Raw genomic sequence first — 6899 nt, 5'->3', positions numbered from 1 at the left:
TGAGCTACAACCCCAGCTTCACTTTCTCCGGTTCTTGTGTGACTATTTAGCATCTCCAGCCCTGGTCCAGGCTCTCCAGGTGACCCCCCACCTCTCTGGACTGCTGGGGGACAGTTTGCTTTGGCGCTATGGCCAGAGTTTAAACGTTGCTGCCACGATCAGGGTTCGTGTGTGGTTGGGGCAGGTTCAGAGGGCAATGCTCCCTTCCCAACAGAATCCAGGAGTGGCCCAGAGTGTCAAGGAGACCAATGTGACACCTGCAGAGGCTCTTAAGCCCCAGAAATGCATGCTGCATCCTGGCCAGGCAAAAGCCCCTGAAGGAGACACTGACTTCTCTGAGAGACTAGAGGAACCAACAATCCAATTTAACTGCACAAGATGGAATCGCAAAGTAGGGTATGGACTGAGAGCTATCCCCTTCTCCTCACCCCTTCAGATCCAAGAGAGGTCTCTGATGATGGGAGAGAAGGAGATCTCTCCAGCTACTTCTGGACCAAGGACCCTGCCCAGCAGCCTATGGCGAGAAAGGCAAGCCACCTTGCCCAAGGTCTGAGTATCTGTTGGGCCGCTGTCTTCCCGATGTTGGCTCAGGAATGCTACCCCAGGCCTGCCGAGCAACCCACAGAAGAGCCTTTCTCTGCTTTCTAGTCCATAATGGTCTCCTCCGAGCTGCCTCAGGGCAGGGATGCCCCAGCATTCTCGACCCATCCTGCTACTCTGGTCACTTCACCTCTGGTCCCTGTCACCAAGCTCCAAAGGCTCCCTTGTACTCAGAGAGGGAACAGTGTTTTTAAGTTGCAAATTGGGGCCATTTTATCTTTTGTTACCACACAACCATTAATGACGCACAGAGCCATCAGCATCTCTAGTGAAAATTGGCTTCCCTATCCTCCATCCAGCCACAAACCTGGTGAGACATTGTAAATAAGTTCCCAGGCAGGACCAGGTGTGGGGGAGTAGCCAGGAGGGCCAAGGCATCTTTCCACACAACGACCGGCATGCTGGAGTTACCAGGAGCACATGATGGTGGTCAATAACCAGGGCCACCAGCTCCCTACCACCCACAAGGGGCCAGCAACTGTTGGGTCCACACTGCTCAGTTCTTCAGGTGGGGCTGGGGGCAGTGACACTGGGGAACTGGGGGACTGTAGGCAGAGGCCAGGTTTCTTAGGGAGGGGCCTAGGAGGGACAAAAACTGAGCCAGAGTCCCTGGAAGGCCTCTTCCCCTCCCCCAGGCCTCTTAATCTTTAACTGCTTCGGGGCTAACCCTGACCCCTGAAACAAACAGGGCCGGCTCTTCCCAGTTCTAGGCACCTCCCTTGGGAAAGGGGCTGGAAAGGGACCTCTTAGAGAGGGCTGGAGGGGGGGACCACGTGGAGCCGACACAGGATAGGATACCCCCACAGGTGCTGGAGAGCACAGCTAACTTTACCCCGTTTTCTTGGTTGAGAGCGTTATCCAAGAGTGACCAGTGGCCAGCAGGCATAAGTGGGACAAGGTGGACTTAGGACCCTGACTGGAGTCTGAAAGCCGAGAAGACTGGTCCTAGTAGGGGCGGCTCCAACTTCAGTCAGAGGATATCGTGGTCCCTGGAGTATGCAGGGGAGGGGGCTTCCTCTAAAAATCCGCTGGGCTATTGTTGCACTTTCCCAAACCATGGAAGATTTCCAGGAGGCAGTGACAAGCCCAAATAATAATAACGCCCCTCCCCCAGCAGCAGGAATTCTGGAAAAAAACAGCTGCTGCCGTTATCGCCCCAGGAAAAAACAAGGTCAGGCGCTGCAAAGATTTAATTTAAGGTGCGCCCCCGCGGCCTGCGGGCCACGCACCAGCACGCACGCGTCCTTCGAGCGCGGGGGTCGAAGCCTGTGGGAACCCGGGGGCACCCGGCTGTCTCTGCAGCCACCGAGAGTAGGGCACACCAGACCAAGCTCCAGACGTCTCAGCAGGGAGTCTGGGGCCGGCCCACAGTCGCCTGGGGCCGTGAGCGGACCTCACTCCGGCTGCTTGCTGCCCCCGAGCTTCTGGGGGGCTAAATCAGCCGCCAACAAAGCACACTGAAATGAGGGGCTCTGTCAGGAGAACACAGCCCGACCTTAATCAGAAGTGACGGCGGAGTGGGCCGCGGGCGCTGGCAGGCCAGGTCGGCTGGAGCCCAAAGACCCTTGTCCTTGTCGGCTGCGGCTGGCAGGGCTGGCTCCGGGCGCAGAGGAGGGGGCTGGAGAGCTCCTCGAGCCGCCGCCCAGTCCCCACCGGTCACACTTGGCTGTAGGTGGAGAGAGCTCAGGTGGGGGTACACAGAGCGGCTGGGGCCGGCTCTGGGCAGGCAGCCTGCAGAGAGAGCCTTGGCGATGGCCTTGGGTGTGGAGGACAGACGTTCCACACCCGCAACAGTCGAGAGGAGACTCCCTACGACGGTGAGCTCGGTGCGGCTAAAGAGCGCGCTTCCTCGGCGCTCTGCGCCAGCCTGGGAAAGCCGTGAAGTCACCAAGGTGGACAGAGGCTTCAGGTCCTGCGTACCCGGAGATTCCCCGGCCTGTGTCCATATTCTCAACTACACCGCGTGTGCCTGACTCTCCAGGCCGCCCCGGCACCGCCGGGGTCGCCTATCTCCCAGGCAGAAACCAACCAACACCAACGATTCCCTATTTCCCAAACTGTGGAATAAAAGCAGGGGTTAGGAGGAAGACGAAGAGGGAGGGGACAGGGTCGAACCCGTTGGTTTTTTACTTTAAAATTATATATTTTATGTCACAATCACTTTTCGTTAAGACCACAAACATCCAATTTGGCTCGGCGTAATAAAATCAGCCGGAGCTCCCTTAAACGGAGCCATTGCGGAGAATTAAGTTGTGAAATCTAATCTATTATATCCATAAAGGAGAATGCTTTCATTGTAAATTCAGGTTATAAAGAAACTATACCTGGGCCGCCAGCCTCCCTTTCGGATTTGCTACTTGAAGGCTTATCAAATTACTTCGAAATGTTGGGCTCCCCCTCTCTATCTCATGGCAACCAAAATTAAATGTGGCAACATTTCTTTAATACCTAAGGTCGGAAACAACCGCTTCAACAAAGATATAATTTTTAAGACACTTCTATTCGCGTTGGGAGGCACCCTACTTCCCCAATTATCTCAAGTTTTTAAAAACTCTAAACGCACGAAGACTCCTTAAATTCTCTCCTGCTCCGATGGAGGGCTCTGGGGTGCAATCCCGGGTGGACCGCACAGCATCTGCAGCGCGGGGAGCTGCTGGCACAGCACACCTGCGGGGCTGGGACCGGTGCCTCGGAGCCGGCTTCCGCGCCCCAACCCCAGGCACCCCGCTGGTTCCAGGAACGGCCGGACCAAACAAAGGAGTCGCCAACGAGGGGTTAAGCTGCCCCTCACCCTTCTCAGAATACACTTCCAGAAGCTGGAGCAAGGAAACGTGGCACCCTAAAATTCCTTTTACAAACCGGGTGGGGGTATTTGCTGCCCTTCCCGGGAGGGCTTGGGCCCAGGCTGCTCCCTCCCCACGACATCTTCCATTTCTGAAAATTAATTAACTCCGGGCTTGGGCTGGGGCGTCCTAGGCTGGCCAGAAGTGTGGGGGGGGGGGGGGGGAATCACCAAGGACTCTCCGTCCTCGATCTCAAAGAGGGATGTTTGGGGGACGTCGAAGAGATCGATAAGTTTCTGGATTCCCAGGGAACTGGCGGACGTGGCTTTTGTCAGGCCTGCGAAAAAGATTTATGAGGCGCCGGCGGAGTGTTGGGCCGACTTCGCCCCGGCGGCCAGCGCACCCCGTCTAATCTTTGATTTCCATCTGATTATTTTTTCCCTGCCACCTTCAACTCAGTGTCCGGAGAGGCGAACAAAGGGACGAGGATGGGGGATGGGAAGGCAGGCAGCGGTGGTTGGGGGATCCCTCCCATCAGGTTGGAACCCCCAGAACGCCCAAGGTTCGTGCTTCTGCGAGTGTTTCGGGAGGCGGAGGGAGGAAGGGTGACCGGACAGGAGCTGAGACAGTGGGAGACTCCTCGCAGGGCCTGGGCGGGCGCTGCAGTCCTCGGAAGGAGCAGGGAGCCCGAGCCCAGCCGCGTTTCTAAGGAAGGATCTGCAGAAATGCCCTAGTTGCGCGAGAAACGGTGGGGGCAGCTTTCCCCTAAATTGCAATTAATCGGGGAGTTGGGGGCGGGGAATGTCAGCCCTTGGTGGAGGCCGCAAAGGATTTTTTTATCCCTCCCCGCCCCCGCCCAGAAAAAGATCCGCACAGGCGGATGAAGGGCGAAACTTTAATTTTTCATGTTGGCGAGGGAAAAAAAAATCCGAAATGGAAAATGATTTTATTGGTCACTACCCATAAGTCAACTAAAAACAGGAATAATTAGAGAGTGGGGAATTCGGGGGGCCATAAATCCGCGGCGCCTTCTCCATCGGCGTCGGGAGGCTTTATGGCTTGTTGAGTTTTATTTTTGAGAGAAACGAAGCCAGAGTTTTGGTGGAAGCGGGACTACCCGCCGAGCGCCGCGCCTGCGCGCGCAGTGAAAACGCCCGGGTCTTTGGAAGGTGGCCACAGTTAGGGCTCGCTTTGTCCCAGAAAGAGGGGGCCTTTCCCGAAGCCGGGACCCTTCTCTCCACGGCGGAATCGGTGCCCAACCCGCCTCTGGGTAGGGGAGTCACCCAAACCGCGACGAGGGCAGACACTAGGTGTGCCTGGGGTCCCGGAGTTTTTATAACGAGATTCATTCCACTCGCGGCTTCCAAACGTCCACTCGGGCCTGCACGCTTGACCTTTTGTTCTAATTTACAGGGAGGAGGGGGATAGAACAAAAAAACAAAACAGATAACACACAACACAAAGACAAAAACCCACCTTACTTTGCAATCTTCTGCAAAGCGGCTGAGAGTCGGCTGGGCGTCCTTTTCATTCCATAGGGGTTTCTACCCCACCGGCCTGAGGCCCATTTCCTCCTCTGGAACGGTCTGCTCCTGAAGCCACCCTTAGCAGACCGTGTAAAATCCCATTATCAGGTAAGACACTGGGGACACTTCTGACTCAGCGGCGGCTAATTTGGGGAGAAAAGAAAGTGAATTCTTCAGGAACTCCGGAATAAAAGCGCCCCTTTCCCTGCTACGCGCGCCCTTTGTTTTAAACACATATTACAAAACCCTTGTCCTTCCAAGGAGCGGGGGCGGGGAGAAACGCGCGTCCACAGCGAGCAGCACTCGCCCCCTAAAATACTATTCTCCGAGGAGCTCTTTTGTTTGAAGTGGGTATGGGGGAGGGGTCGGGGTCGCTCCAGGCCCGCTACCAGGCTCTTCTGACCCGGGGTGGGGGGGAAGAAAAATAAAACAAAACCCCAACCTCTCCCAAACAAATAAACAACCAAACAAAAAAACCAGTTCACGCGGGTGTCTCCTAACCGCGCAAATCTGAGGTTCCCGGGTCCAAGGAGGGGTTAGTTTCTGGACACCCACCCGCTCAGCAGCAGCCAAAGCCGGGTCTTCCTACTGCGAGTTCCCTCCAAGTGAGGCCCCTAAACCTCCACAGTAAAACACCCCGGATCTGAAAACGAAAATCCCGGCCGGGTGCGGAGGGGGATAACCGTAAGATGACCAGGAAACAGCCATCGTGCTGGGGTACCCACGGTGTCCTGGGTGAATTCCGTGGGACTCGGAGGAAAGCGACGCGCGTTTCCACCGGGGCTGCCTCCAAGCCCGGCGGTGCGGACTGTGGAGAGCCCGGTGAGGATCCAGAACACCGCGCAGGGGCTACCCCAAGTTTCCGATGCCGTCCCAGGACCCCCTCAGAAAGACACGTTTGCTGCGAAAATCTAGTCCACACCAGCTGGGTTTCTATTCGCCCCTCCCCAGAGAAGGCTCTGGGCGCGCGGGAAAGAAGGAAAACGCACGTACCTGGCGGCGCTCCGGGGGCGACCTCGCGGGTCCCTCAGTAGACGAGGGAGCCCCCCAGAAGCCACTCCCCGCCCGGATGGTCGCCCCAAGGCCTGTCCCTCCCTCCCGGGCCACGCACAGCGCCGAGCTAATTCTCCAGAAAGCAAGAGCTAAACACTCGGCCAGTCTTTCCGGGAGCAGGATCCATTTTCTAGCGCCAAGGCCCGCGCCAACTCTCGGGACGCCATCCGCGCGCAGGGTTCCCCGTGGTCCTTCCTCCGGATCAGGAGAGAGTGGCGCGGCCTAGACGCAGGGCTGCGGTTCGTGCTGCAGCTCCAGGCTCCCGCGCGCCCTTCTGCATCCAGGCTCCTGTGTGTCCACGTTCCCAACCGCGAGACCGGGACGAACTCCAAGGCCTCCGAGAAGAGGAGGCTGCGGCCGCGGTCCAGGCAGAAGCCCCGGGGCGGGAGGGGTACAGGGCGGAGGGGCGGGCGAGCTACCAGCGCCCCGCGGCCACGGCCCTCGGGGGGCGCCCAGCCCCACCCACGTGGAGGCCCCCGCCCCGCCTCCGCGAGGGCAGGATCCCCGCCCGCCCCTGCGCTCCCGCCTAGCTCCGCCCAATCGCCTCCCGCAGCGGCCGCTCCCTTTGTCTGGGCAGCCGGTGCAAACCAATGGTATCGCGTGGGCGGTGCGCATCTTGGCCAATAGGTGATCTAGGAGGCGTGGTCGAAGGAGAAGCTTTACCGGGAGAAGAAGCTGCAAACCCGCAAGCTGCAGGACCGGGGCTCTGGGGACCGCATGTATCTGCAGATTCGAGCTTGGTCAGCCATGGAATTTGAGTTTAGAATCGCTTTCCGCTATGCGGAAAGATGCCCCAAAGTCGGGAAGGAAGTGTGAGGGGATGATGATGTCCGACCTGTGGAGAGCAGGAAGGTGGTTTAGACGGATTCAGTCCCGAAGCCCCAGGGGACTTGATTTAAAACAACCCTTTGCATCCTGTTCGTGCCTCGCCTTGCAT

The 6899-nt window shown here is 57.8% G+C and overlaps 1 long non-coding RNA gene across 1 annotated transcript; it reads right to left on the bottom strand.

Moving 5' to 3' along the window:
• Nucleotides 1–4859: 4859 nt before the first annotated feature.
• On the bottom strand, nt 4860–6492 carry LOC142859649 (uncharacterized). The gene is made up of 2 exons (XR_012912225.1): nt 5903–6492; nt 4860–5523 (listed from the first exon to the last, which is right to left on the bottom strand). It is a non-coding gene; the product is annotated as an uncharacterized LOC142859649 (long non-coding RNA).
• Nucleotides 6493–6899: the final 407 nt, after the last annotated feature.

This window comes from Microtus pennsylvanicus, chromosome 11, assembly GCF_037038515.1.
Source record: "Microtus pennsylvanicus isolate mMicPen1 chromosome 11, mMicPen1.hap1, whole genome shotgun sequence".
Lineage (NCBI taxonomy): Eukaryota > Metazoa > Chordata > Mammalia > Rodentia > Cricetidae > Microtus > Microtus pennsylvanicus.
Note: the sequence above shows the minus strand (reverse complement) of the source record. Positions and strands in the feature narration are given on the sequence as shown.